This window comes from Schistocerca nitens, chromosome 6 (assembly GCF_023898315.1).
Source record: "Schistocerca nitens isolate TAMUIC-IGC-003100 chromosome 6, iqSchNite1.1, whole genome shotgun sequence".
Lineage (NCBI taxonomy): Eukaryota > Metazoa > Arthropoda > Insecta > Orthoptera > Acrididae > Schistocerca > Schistocerca nitens.
Genome location: NC_064619.1, coordinates 343845297 through 343857207, shown reverse-complemented (window position 1 = coordinate 343857207; position 11911 = coordinate 343845297). Strand labels below are relative to the sequence as shown.

General features: G+C 43.0%; 1 non-coding gene across 1 annotated transcript; it reads right to left on the bottom strand.

The window, feature by feature from the left end:
- Positions 1-9540: 9540 nt before the first annotated feature.
- Positions 9541-9615, bottom strand: Trnap-cgg (transfer RNA proline (anticodon CGG)). Its single transcript has one exon. It is a non-coding gene; the product is annotated as a tRNA-Pro (tRNA).
- Between the last annotated feature and the right edge of the window lie 2296 nt (positions 9616-11911).

Below are 11911 nucleotides of genomic sequence, written 5' to 3'. Positions count from 1 at the left end.
GAAACAATGTTTTGTGAGATTGATAACGACGAATCAAGTGTTATCAAAACTCTACAGATACTTTGTCTCCAAACTTGGCATGCATCAAAACCAACTTTTCGTTGATGTAGAATGCCATCAGACGACTGGAAGCTGTTGATACTCAATTCTGTGATACCCCGGATATTGTGCAACATGTAGAGAGTGAGTTGAGTCGATGTCATTGTTATGTGGCCGTCAGAGTGAACAACAAATTGCGAAGTGTTGTCCAACGGAGTCCTGGGAACGCCACGACATTTGAAGGCAATGAACCAAAGCTGGCTTCAGTGATCTCTCCGCCTTCAAATACGCTCCTATCCACTGGCTCGTGCCAAGAAATTCTTTCAAGTGTTTTGGGCATGAAACGAGTAGCAGCAAAGCTTCTTCCGAAACTGTTGAATTTCGACCAAAAATGAAGTTGCGTGGACAGCGCTTATGAATTGCTGAATGAAGTAGACAACAATCCAGAACTTCTAAAGAAGGTTATAACAGGTGATGAATCATTCCATTGCAATCGTTCCAATGGAAACTGCCTGAAGAACCAAGACCGAAAAAAAATTCGACAAGTTCGATCACATGTGAAGGTTCTTCTCAATGTTTTCTTCGATTACAATGGGGTACTGTATATGAGATCCTGCCTTATGGACGTACAGTCAATAAGGAATAGCCGGCCGGAGTGGCCGTGCGGTTCTAGGCGCTACAGTCTGGAACCGCGAGACCGCTACGGTCGCAGGTTCGAATCCTGCCTTGGGCATGGGTGTGTGTGATGTCCTTAGGTTAGTTAGGTTTAAGTAGTTCTAAGTTCTGGGGGACTGATGACCTCAGAAGTTGAGTCCCATAGTGTTCAGAGCCATTTGAACCAAGCCAATAAGGAATACTACCTGGAAGATATGGTCCGTTTGGATGAAGCAATCCGAAGAAAACGACCAGAATTGTGGCAAAACCATTTGTGGAAAGTGCATCACGATGACGCTCCTGCTCACGCCACAATTCTCGTTCGTGATTTTTGGGCAAAATATAAAACAGTTACGTTGCCTCAGCCGCTGTATTCGCCGGACATATCCCTCTACGACTTCTTTCTATTCCCGAGGCTGAAGAGAACCTTGAAAGAACGTAGTTTTACCATCACTGATGAGATAAAAACATAATCACTGAAGGATCTGAAAAAAGTGAGTTCAAGAAGTGCTTCCTAAATTGGAAAAGGCGCTGGCACCAAGTGTATTGTATCTGAGAGGAATTGCTATGAAGGGGACAAAGTTGATGTTGATGAATAAATTAAGATTCTTTAACAAAAACAAAAATCCCGTTACATTTGATTACACATCGTATACTCTGTGATCAAAAGTATCCATACACATTTCAGTGGACATTAATATGGTGTGTCTCCACCCTCCGCCTCTGTGATGGCTTGAAGTCTACTGGGGACACTTTAATGGAGGTGTCTGAATGTCTGTGGAGAAAAAATGGCAGCCCATTCTTCCTCAAGAATGGAAACGAGAGAGGTTCGTGATGTTGGACGCTGGGGTCTGGAGCGAAGTCGACGCTCTGACTCATCGCAAGAGTGTTCCACTGGATCGATGTTGGGACGCTGGCCAGGCCATTTCAGTAAAGTTGGTGTCCAAAAGCAAATGCCTTACAGGTGCTACTTTTTGACAGGGTGTATTGTCATGCTGACACAAACAATCATTACCTCCGAATTGTTCCTCTACTGTAAGCAGTACACAATGCTGCAAAATGTGACCATTTCCTTCCGCATTTAGAGTTTAGAGCAATCTAACAGCACCCGTACCACGAAAAACACCCCGTACGGTAAAACCACCTCCTCCGTACTTCACTGTTGACACTACACATAACGGCAGGTAATGTTCTTCGCCAAAACCCAAACATTTCCATCGGATTGCCAGAGGATACACCGCGATTCATCACTTCATATCACTCGTTTCCAGTCATCCACAGACCAGTGGCGTCACTCTTTACATCACATCAAGCGTCGCTTAGCACTCACTACTGAAATTTGAGGCTTATGAGAAGCTGCTTGACCATTCTAGCCAGTTATTTTTAATACCATGCGCACATTGTGCCAGCTGGACTGCCGGTAGAACAAGGGAACTCACTAGTGATTCCTTCCGCTAAATTCCTGGCATTTTTTAGGAACACCCTCATCAATATTCGACGTTCCTTGTCCGTCAGTACATGAGATCTGCATGGTCTTGGTTTAGCGTCGACTGTACCTTCGTGTTTGTACTTCAGTCACGTCACCAACAGGTGACTTGGGTAGCTTTAAGAAGTTAAAATATACCTAATGGAATTGTTATTCAGGTGATGGCGATTTACTAATCCTCTTCGAAGTCGCTGAGTTCTCCTGACCTACCCATTCTGCTGTCACTGCTGCTGCTCTGTAGTTACCTTTTATATTGGCGGGTCCCAGTGGCTACACCAGTTCCTGTCAGATCACCAAAGTTAAGCGCTGTCGGGCTGGGCTAGCACTTGGATGGGTGACCTCCCGGTCTGCCGAGCGCTGTTGGCAAGCGGGATGCACTCAGCCCTTGTGAGGCTAACTCAGGAGCTACTTGATTGAGAAGCAGCGGCTCCAGTCTTGTAAACTGACATACGGCCGGGAGAGCGGTGTGCTGACCACAAGCCCCTCCATATCCGCATCCAGTGACGCCTGTGGGCCGAGGATGACACGGCGGCCGGTCAGTACCGTTGGTCCTTCCAGGGCGAAGTTTTAGTACTGGTGGGTCCGACTTTCGTGGCATCCAGTGGTTAATACCGCATAGCATGATACTTTTGATCAAACAGTGTATTTGACCGAGACCAGATGTGGATGCCCGACGAATGGGACAGTCCAACTCTGAGGTTGAAAAATCACTAGGCTTTAAACGTGCATCCTTGTGTAGGGTGCATCTTAATTACCCCATTTTGGATAAAATCACCTCCACTCTTCAAATGCCATGTTCCGCTGCCACAACGTACTGATGAAAGGAATCGCCGTTGACTATCATGGATTTTGAACATCGGTTGGAAGGCCCACAGTGTGGCAATATTGTTAGTCAACAACAGGGTGATCTGAAACAATTAAGTCAAAAACCGCATGAGGCTCTCCATTCCATTCCTCAATACGGCACCGTTCAAGCACATGGTGGAAGATATTCTTGCTTGAGGGGATATCTCCATTGGATGGTATGAAGTCCTTGATGGTTCTGCAATCGTCTCTCAATGACGAGAACGGAACAGGAACCTAACTAGTCGCCAGGTGAAATTTATGTTAGCTAGTAGCACGCCACAGATAACTTGTAACTTCAGCAAGAAAAGGAACCACTCTTCGTTGTGCGATTATGTCAGAATGCTTTGAGAAGCATTCCACGGACATGAGGGAGTTTGTATGTACCCTTCTCCACCCCCTTTTTTTCCGAGGCACCGGAAGTCAATCTCATTTAGTATATCTTGGACTCCATCGGGCAGAATGTACCTGCAATGTAATCTATTCCGCCGTACTTCATGAACTGTGGTTAAGCGATCATCGATCAGAATGGTTCCGCAATGTTTTTGGTCTCTCGCTATTATAACAAGGAACAGGGAGATACTACTACTCGGGTGCTGATTAGGTATCCCTAATCAGTTGCGAACACTGCTATCATCGTTGTTAGTGCATGAAAACACTCTGAAGAGAGACACACTTGGCAACACGTAGCACAGCACTATCACCACCAAAGGCAAAAATACAAATACAAACATCACCTCCAAGTCACAGAAAAACGAAATTAGATTAAGTTTAACGTCCCGTCGACAGCGAGGACGTTAGAGACGGAGCACAAGGACGGAGTGTGTCAAGAATGGGGAAGGAAATCGGCGGTGCCTTTGAAAGGAACCATCCCAGCATATGACTGGAGTCATTTAGGGAAATCACGGAAACCTAAATCTGGATGGCAGAGCACGGGTTGGAATCGTCGTCGTCCCGAATGCAAGTCCAAGACACAGAGAAGTCAAATATAGCATACGGTCATTAAAACAGATAATATGTGACGATAATCAGACTCGAAGTGCCCATTACCGATTCTTTTTTTTTTTCCGTGCATGCAATAGTGACGGGATCTGCGAGTGGACGTGAGCTACTAACTCTCGAACTCAAGACGCCAGAGATTCCAACGCGACTGCCGTCAGACGTCGACGTGTGTGACAACATTTCTCTGAAGTACCTTTTTCCATGTCCGATGAAGTCCAGTTGCTATGAGGTGTCTGACGAGAATAGTTTATACGTTCAATATACAGAGTGTCCCAAAGAAATAACGACAAGTTTTAGGGACAGGTTCCTTAGACCAAAACAATAGAAAAACGTCGAGTAAACATGGGCTCGAAAATGCGTACATTAAGAACTGTGACGCACTTGTTCATCTTCTCTAGAGTGTAACACATTTCCTCTACATGCCTGAGGTGTGGAAAAATACCTGTCTCTTTTGGTGGCCCCATCTACTCAGCTGGACTTTGATCTACTTGATGACGCACAGGCCACAGACCCTGACCTACAACTACTACTCTCACAGTATGCACGTTTGGGCCCTTGTTTAGTGAACATTCCTTTCACATTTGGTACATACCACCTCCTTCCAAAACAAGGAAATCAAAGCCTTTGAAGCAGAAGAGATGTACTCTACAGTATCGAAGAGGAACAAATGCTCATAGTTCTTTAGATATGCATTTTAGAGCCAATTTTAACTAGATATTTTTTCCTTGTTTTGATATAAGGAACCTGTCGCTAAAGCTTGTTGGTGTCTTTCTGGGACACTTGCTACATACTTGTGTTATTTGTGTTATGCTGTTGACGAGATTTCAGTCTTGTAGAGAGCTGCACTGTAGAGTTCTAAAATAATACTAATATCACGAAGTCGTATTTGCACGATCGCTAGTATAGAAACGTAATTTAAAATTAAAAATATAATGTCCATTTTTGTAGAATTTATTCATTAATAGTCGCTGATAAAATGTTGCCCGAGAAATGAAGCATTGTGAAGTTATCACCACTCACAACCAGTACTTGAAAGTACGAGTGGGGCAGAGCCGTCTCTTGGTTGCCAGCGAAACGACCATTTAGAAGCGCGAGAGTTAACCAAGCGAAACGCTTCACCCAACGAACTCTGATACTGTTAAGTAGAGAAAGGACCATCAAGTGTTGATAGTATCATTATTGTTAATCATGAATTACAGATTGAGATAGCGCTATTCTTTTGTTTTTGTGGTTCCAAAATGAGACTCGTGTTGTACAAATGTAATGTTAAAGCACGTGACTAGAAATAGCTCTACGTATGCAAAAGAATGCAGCGTTTGTTAACTGCAGAGCTAAGAATGTCCTCATCATTACTGAATCCACCATGTTGTAAGCAAGTTAACTCTATTTTAGGGGAAAATGCTGTTTGTGGTGATAGGAGAAGTGTATATTTAGCAGAAAACCGCTCAATAGGTTTTATATATTTTACTGAAATCAACTTACATTTTGCGTTTTTAGTGAACTTGCCACCATCTGCTCTGGTTCAGAAGTTCTCAAAAATTTTTGACTTCATCATTTTTCCATGACTGCGTTAATATCAGAGATAGCATTTCTCCATACGCTGTGGAGGATAAATACATCGCTGTCTAAGAAAATACAGTAGTTCTTAACCACGCAATTTATTTCCATTTTTGCTTTACAAATCTATTTAAGGGAATTCGTTGGTTTATGGTCAAAGCTGCCACGTATGAGTATAATTTACAATTTAATAACGTCCTATAACATATTTCGAAGCATATTCAGCTTGGCAGTATTATTTCTAAGTACACTCATTGACATACAAGGTAAAGCGCATAGGTAACCAGCGGGACGCAGCAGTGCAATTAATTATGCGACTAAGAAGTATTTGATACAAACATTCTGTGAAACAGTGGGAAAACAGTCATCAGGACAGTAACTTTTCTTGGAATTCTTCCATTTTGTCTGTGTTTGCTGTTTTCTATATGTTTTAGATTTTTAAAAAACCAACTGATGATGGTGATATTTGTCACCGAAACGAATTTGGGAAATAAATAAGTAAACAAATAACAAGGTGTTCCGCATCAAGGCGGACTCAATTCTGATACTGTTGTTCATCAAGACAGTTTTGCACTATGATCTGATTTATAACTCACTCCTTACAAGCAAGCAAAGGAAAAATAATGAAATCAAATTTCAAGCTGAAAACGGTCATATTACTATGTGCTCGTTGTTGTTGTTGTGGTCTCCAGTCCAGAGACTAGTTTGATGCAGCTCTCCATGCTACTCAATCCTGTGCAAGCTTCTTCATCTCCCAGTGCCTATTGCAACCTACAGCCTTCTGAATCTGTTTAGTGTATTCATCTCTTGGTCTCTCTCTACGATTTTTACCCTCCACGCTGCCCTCCAATACTAAATTGGTAGTCCCTTGGTGCCTCAGAACATGTCCTACCAAACGATCCCTTCCTCTAGTCAAGTTGTGCCACAAATTTTACTGCTCCCCAATTCTATTCAGTACCTCTTCATTAGTCACGTGATCCACCCACCTAATATTCAGCATTCTTCTGTAGCACCACATTTCGAAAGCTTCTATTCTCTTCTAGTCTAAACTATTTATCGTCCATGTTTCACTTCCATACATGGCTACACTTAATACAAATACTTTCAGAAACGATTTCCTGACACTTAAATCTTTACTCGATGTTAACAAATTTCTCTTCTTTAGAAACGCTTTCCTTGCCATTGCCAGTCTACATTTTATATCCTCCCTTCTTCGACCATCATCAGTTAGTTTGCTCCCCAAATAGCAAAACTCATCTACTACTTTAAGTGCCTCATTTTGTAATCTAATTCCCTCAGCATCACCTGATTTAATTCGTCTACATTACATTATCCTCGTTTTGCTTTTCTTGGTGTTCATCCTATATTCTCCTTTCAAGACACTGTCCATTCTGTTCAACTGCTCTTCCAGGTCCTTTGTTGTCTCTGACAGAATTACAATGTCATCGGCAAACGTCAAAGTTTTTATTTCTTCTCCATGGATTTTAATTCCTACTCCGAATTTTTGCTTTGTTTCCTTTACTGCGAGCTCAAGAGTTTAATATTACTAAATCTATGATGTCGTGAAACCACTCGCTCACAAGTTGAACTGACACTATACTGGTGCGTTCGCACAAGATTGAGAAGCCTTATCCATTAGAATGAAAACAAAATATGTAATTTTAAAAAACATAGAGGTATATGAATAAAGAAGGTATCTGACCAGTAGCAACTATAATTGTCTCAAGGACCATATGCTTTGTTGTTAAAGCGAAATTTTGCAGTATACTTCTGTTTTTCTGCTGTTAAGCATGATTAAGGACACGAGATGGTGAAATCCAGTGGCAGAACATAACCTGCTTCTCTCTGGTAACACCATTCGAAATGGCTGCCTCCGTGTGAAGCGACACGGCGCTAACGTTTCTCGAGGGTAGGTGATATTTATAGCAAGATTAGGAATTACAATGGATTCGGTATTGCCTCGTTACTGTTGTGTATTAGTACTGATGGTAAGCCAGAACAATACGAAGTAACTGCTTCATAGTTTGCTAATGAGATTACATTTTTTCTTGGAGCAAGACGTGTGGTGTATAATTTAATCAGATGTCAAAAACAAAAAGCAGCACCAATAGAGATAACGATTGAAACAGAATCTGAAGTGATACACAGAAAATTATATACAAGGTTTCTATAATTAGAGTTCCACTTTTAAAACACTCTAGAAAGAAAGTCACTGTTCCGAATGACGTCAAATTTGAACAGCATATTACTGACGCTGGGGAAAGCGTCATGGAAGAAAACAAAGTAACGGAAATTTCTCCAACAGATTGCGCTGTAAGCGTCTTATCGTGAATGTGGTTGGCTACAAATGACAGACGAATCGCAATACAACGGGTGTGATTTGAGTTGCACATTACACCAGCATGACCACAGAAGTTCGGCAGTTACCAGTTGTCGCACCATCCACCACGGAAAGGTCGTACCGGATGGGAAAAATGCTTGTTAACTGTCCTGAGGCCAAAAACCGCATAAAAAGCTAAATGACATCGGTTTCTAATTGTTCCAGGGGCAAAAACCGCAGAAAAAGCAAAATGACAGCGGTTTCTGTCATAAGACTGGTGCAAGGCATGTTCAGTAGAATGATACGGCGTAAAGCCAAGCGTCGTTACGCCAGATGGGAACAATAGAAAAGGGATGACTGTGAGAAGAGGTTAGCCAATAGTACGCTGACCGACCCCTCTCCAGGACGACAACGCAACAGCAGCGGCCCTTACGTGAAGAGGACATAAGCGCCGCGCCCGACTGGTTGCAGTCCAGTTGAAGAGCAGCTTCAAGATTAGGCACTTGTATAGTAGCGACTATTCTCTTCACTTCTATGTAACACGGACTTGGGAATTGTTATACTGAAGAGATTTCTTATTTTGTCTGTAGCCCTTTGCTTGCGAGACATCTGTGTAACACAAAGCTAAGTATTGTATTTGTTCATTTTATAATACAACTTATTAATACGATTTGTCTGAATGTTGTCAAGCGATCCGGGAAAGCAGGTTTCCTAGACACCCCATCTTTCACGGCTAGGCTAGATAAAACATATAATTTCCACCGTTTTTTGTCACAAGCTGAATTCGAGAAACGGAATGTTCCACATTCGAGGTCACGTTCAGAATGCGCTCCGCAATGCGTGCCTTCATTTTAGCTACGTGCGTAATTGGAGCTTCTGAACACATCTTTCAGAAACCCCGCAGCAAGAAGTCACTCGGATTAAGATCAGGTGTAGGCAAATGAGGGCTGATATTCTAGTATTTTCGAAATGCCGCTGCAGCAACCACTTCACTGGCTGTCCTTCACTGGCTATGCAATGTGTGGAGGAGCGCCATCTTACACAAAAATTGTCCTACCCATACATCCTCGTAGTTTAAGGCCTGGATGAAATTGTTGGGAAAAAGACTTTCATAACGTTTACTAGTGACGGTACAGGTAACAGGACACGCAGGACTCATCTCCTTAAAAAAAATACTGCTCTATGATAAACGATACAGGCGTGTGGATTTTCCGTTGCCCATAGTCTTCAATTCTGCGTATTGCCGTGTCGTTGGAGATGGAAATTGGCTTCGTCTGTCCACAGAATGTCCATTCCATGCAAGCAATAAATTTAAGAACGAACGTTTGTCATGCTGGGACGTCAGCAGGAAGCAACTACTGAATACGGATGATCTTGTAGGTATAGCGACACAGGATGTTTCATAGGACCTTATCAACCGTGCTCGCAGGAACGCCCAAGGTTCTGGCAATTCCCCGTGCACTGCATGTTTGCACGCCACCTCTCGGCCCCTCCTGCAGAGCTGTGGCCTCATCCTCGACAGACGACGGATCAATCGCTTTCTTCTCTCTACATCTACATCTACATAGTTCCAGAATGAGATTTTCACTCTGCAGCGGAATGTGCGCTGATATGAAACTTCCTGGCAGATTAAAACTGTGTGCCCGACCGAGACTCGAACTCGGGACCTTTGCCTTCCGCGGGCAAGTGCTCTACCAACTGAGCTACCGAAGCACGACTCACGCCCGGTCTCACAGCTCCACTTCTGCCAGTATCTCGTCTCCTACCTTCCAAACTTTACAGAAGCTCTCCTGCGAAACTTGCAGAACTAGCACTCCTGAAAGAAAGGATATTGCGGAGACATGGCTTAGCCACAGCCTGGGGGATGTTTCCAGAATGAGATTTTCACTCTGCAGCGGAGTGTGCGCTGATATGAAAATCTCATTCTGGAAACATCCCCCAGGCTGTGGCTAAGCCATGTCTCCGCAATATCCTTTCTTTCAGGAGTGCTAGTTCTGCAAGTTTCGCAGGAGAGCTTCTGTAAAGTTTGGAAGGTAGGAGACGAGATACTGGCAGAAGTGGAGCTGTGAGACCGGGCGTGAGTCGTGCTTCGGTAGCTCAGTTGGTAGAGCACTTGCCCGCGAAAGGCAAAGGTCCCGAGTTCGAGTCTCGGTCGGGCACACAGTTTTAATCTGCCAGGAAGTTTCATCTACATAGTTACTCTGCAACTCACACTTAGCGCCTGGCAGAGGGTTCATCGAACCAATTTCATACTACTTCTCTACCAGTCCACCCAAATCTTTCCGTTCGAGCTCTGATTTCTATTATTTTAATATGATGATCATTTCTCCCTACGTATGTCGGTGTCAACAAAATATTTTCGCATTCGGAAGAGAAAGTTGGTGATTGAAATTTCGTAAATTGATCTCGCCGCAAAGAAAACCGCCTTTGTTTCAGTGACCGCCACCACAACTCGCGTATCACATCAGTAACACTCTCACCCCTATTGCGCGATAATACGAAACAAGCTGCCCTTCTTTGCACTTTTTCGATGTCCTCCGTCAATCCTACCTGGTAAGGATCCCACACTGCGCAGCAATACTGCAGCAGAGGACGGACAAGTGTAATGTAGGCTGTCTCTTTAGTCGGTTTGTCGCATCTTCTAAGTGTTTCGCCTTCACCACAATATCATTTATGTGGTCTTTCCAATGTAAGTTGCTCGTAATTGTAATACCTAGGTATTTAGTCGAATGACAGCCCTTAGATTTGTGCGATTTATCGTATACCCAAAATTTATCGGATTTTTTGTAGTACCCATGTGGATGACCTCGCACTTTTCTTTGTTTAGTGCCAATTGCCACTTTTCGCACCATACAGAAATTCTCTCTAGATAATTTTGTAATTGGAATTGATCGCCTGATCATTTTACTAGACGGTAAATTACAGCGTCATCTGCGAACAATCTAAGGGGGCTGCTCAGATTATAACCTAGATCATTTATGTAAATCAGGAACAGCAGAGGGCCTATGACACTTGCGGAACGACAGATATTGTAAGTAGGCTGTTTAGGTTTTTTTGGTAACGCCACCTCTGTATGAAAATCACTGGCTGTGCTGTGTGCAGTCTGTGGCTGCTTTGCATTGTTGTAATACTCGCCATTGTAGTGTTAGGCAGCTGGCTGTGAACAGCGCATAGCGTTGGGCAGTTGGAGGTGAGCCGCCAGCAGTGGTGGATGTGGGGAGAGAGATGGCGGAGTTTTGTAATTTGTCATGAACTGCTATATATATGATGATATCAAGGTAAATACATTGTTTGTTCTCTATTAATATCTTTCATTTGCCAACTATCCCTATCAGTAGTTAGTGCCTTCCATAGTTTGAATCTTTTATTTAGCTGGCAGTAGTGGCGCTCGCTGTATTGCAGTAGCTTGAGCAGCGAAGATTTTTGTGAGGTAAGTGATTTGTGAAAGGTATAGTACTCATGTCATAATTCCTGTAACACTGATGTATATGTTATTTCGATTCTTTTGTAAAGCCCCTATTACTACAAATGTTATCTGTATTGTTATGTTCTTTAATGATGTATTTTGTACCTTTGTAATTGTATTCTTCTGTTATAAAATTGTAATTGACACCAGGTCATCAAATTAAGTAACTTGTAAGTTACATTTCACTGCACACGTTTCTATTGGTCATAGTATATGGACACTATGTGAGAAGTAGGGACTGTTAGTGTTTGCACGTGTGTTAATAATTCAGCAAGGGACTGGTTAACAGCATTGCTGGTTCTCAGGACAATTCAAAAACTTTGTGAGTGCACAAGTGGTGGTTATGGACTTGCTCTATTATCCGCAAGACTCTTCAATGGTGATTGTGCACCTGCATAGTCACAACAGATGGCTGCTGGCCATCTCTTCAAGGACTACAGTGGGTCTGCATCTTTGGTGGCCCACCAATACCGTAATCTCTACCAGGACTACAGTGGGTCTGCTCTGTGATGACCTACCCACCAATACTCTTCAAAACTTCGAC